The sequence below is a fragment of the Malania oleifera genome, chromosome 1 (genome assembly GCF_029873635.1).
Source record: "Malania oleifera isolate guangnan ecotype guangnan chromosome 1, ASM2987363v1, whole genome shotgun sequence".
Lineage (NCBI taxonomy): Eukaryota > Viridiplantae > Streptophyta > Magnoliopsida > Santalales > Ximeniaceae > Malania > Malania oleifera.
In genome coordinates, this window is record NC_080417.1 from 63,858,241 (window position 1) to 63,860,708 (window position 2,468).

The window sequence follows — 2,468 nt, forward strand, 5'->3', positions numbered from 1 at the left end:
TATGGATACTATTCATTTATTTACATGTCAATTGTTGATGATAGTTATTCACGTGTACGATTATAATGTGGTTTTTAAATTAACTCTACTTTCAGCATCTACGTCCACGGTCAGGTCAGGTCGTGGTTCAGTAAAGAACATGTCATTGAAGAAGCACCTGGATAGGACTAAACAGCGGATTCGGATCGACATTCCTCTAGGATACACCGCCCGGCTAAACGATTGGTGCACCGCGTGGATGAGGGAGCTCGGCATTATATGCCGATAGTATGCTCCAGTCACCGCATTCAGCTGGCCCCAGGTGACTTAGGAGCAGCGCATGGTCCTTTACATGCGCATTTTGGTAAGTTCCCTAAAACTATATAGCTATTTTTAATTTCAATGTTTTTTTACTTTTAATATACTAGCCAATTAACAACTGTCTAACATTGTAATTGTATTACCTATATATGCAGGAGGAGTTTGATATGGACATCCTCGAGGATGACCATGTGAGGAGGGTGGTCGACATCCAATTGTGTAATAAATTTAAGAGCTATCGCTTGAAAATGCGCTCCCATTTTCGAGCGATGGGAGATGAAGCAGAAGCGCGGCCATATGATAAGATATCCCAAGAAGATTGGGACGTGGTTTGTCGCCATTTCCGCGACCCACACTATTAGGTGATGTGTTTGTATTCTAATCACTAATTTTTTAGAATGATGTCCCTAATATGTCGGCATGACATCTTCCTTGCAGGCCATATGTGAAACAAATGCTGCGAACCGCAGCAAACTCCCTACGACGCATTGCAGTGGATTGAGGCTATTTGTAAATCATCGCCAGGTAATTACTATATATAAAATTATCTGACCATTACATGACACAATAGTAATGATGACTTAAATGATAATGTAGCATGATCCCGAGACTAGCACAGAGGAGCCGCTACCAGATCTGTATCAGAGAACACATCAATGGCGATCGGGGGAGTGGTGCGAGGGTGCACAGGATCGACATGTAAGTGAAGCGAAAGATTTAGTTTATTACTTTATTCAAAACATCAAAGTTGTAGCCTTACTTATTCCTTGTTATCATTTTCATGATTGAAATTAGGCACGAATGGTTGAGCTGAGGGATGCACCTGTTTCATAGGGGAGTCCGCACATGGCATATTTCTAGATCACTTCCCAGGTGCTTGAGCAACGAGTAAAAGGTCTTGGAAGTGGATACATCACCCCAACAGCATCATCATCCATGGGTGCAACGGCTCGTGCAGTTATGGAATGACATCGTCAAGAGGCCGAGTCTGATAAGCATGAGATGGCTCGACAGATGCAGAGGATTGCTATGGAGAACGCAAAACTAAGATCGGACCTCTCCACCTTGAACCCAGATGCAAGCCATGATGGATAGGTAGGCGCAATTAGAGGAAAGGATGCGCCAATATGGACAAGATGATGCGGGTGGCTCCTTTGATTGATTATAAGGTATTATAATCACAAATTGAGTTTCATGTAAATCATGCTAGTCTAGAATGCCTCCTGCAGGGCGGATGTAGTTGATTTGTATTGCATGCTGGTAGTTGATATAGGTTCTCGTGTGCCTTTAACTTCTTATAAATGCTCTATTTGATTTGATCAACTCATTATATGCTATGCTCATTTGGCAGCCACTCAGGTGGGACAATTCATGAAGTTGAAAGATGCTTAAGTTTCAATTTGTTGGACGAGGAGAAGATAAGGCAGTGTAATCAATGGGGAATGAGAGAATGAAGTGGAATTGGACGTTTGGATATGTCTGAAATTGTGACATGTTTGAACTCAGCTTATGTAAAAATGTCTGTTTTTGTCAACTCATGATATGCTATGGTCATTTGGTAGCCACTTAGGTGGGACAATTCATGAAGTTTGAAGAATCATCTGAAACATCTTCGAGACATGGTGGGATGACAACTACAGGGGTAGTTCCTGTCCCTCAATTTCCAAAATTACAATAAAATGTGTGCAACTTCATGTTCTTCTGTTGAATGGCTTGGACAAACTTCTTTTTTAGAGGGGGTGGGGGTTTAAACTAACTAAGCACAGCTGGCATGGCTTCTGTATAGTTTCTGGATTTTGTTCTGTGTGTTGGACAATTTGAATCTTTAGAAGTAATAGTCGAGGTAGTAGTGGTGATAAGTAGTACAATATTAGTTACAGTCAGTTGTTTTGGAAAAACTGAACATAATTAAGATTTTACTGCTTATCACCACTACTACCTCGACTATTACTTGTAAAGATTCAAGTTGTCCAACACACGGAACAAAATCCAGCAACTATACAGAAGCCATGCAGGCTGTGCTCTATCAGTTTGACCCCCGACCCCCCCTCCCCCAAGAAGGAAGAAGTTTATCCAAGCCATTCAACAGAAGAACATGAAGTTGCACACATTTTCTTATAATTTTGGCAACTGAGGGACAGGAACTACCACTGCAGTTGTCATCCCAC

General features: G+C 41.6%; 1 long non-coding RNA gene across 2 annotated transcripts; it reads left to right on the forward strand.

Annotated features, from left to right (window-relative positions):
• Window positions 1-301: 301 nt before the first annotated feature.
• Window positions 302-982, forward strand: LOC131162582 (uncharacterized). Of its 2 annotated transcripts, XR_009138857.1 has the most exons (4): window positions 302-343; window positions 456-662; window positions 739-825; window positions 898-982. It is a non-coding gene; the product is annotated as an uncharacterized LOC131162582 (long non-coding RNA). The 2 variants fall into 2 exon arrangements; XR_009138856.1 differs by having other exon boundaries at window positions 456-825.
• The last annotated feature ends 1,486 nt before the right edge of the window (window positions 983-2,468 follow it).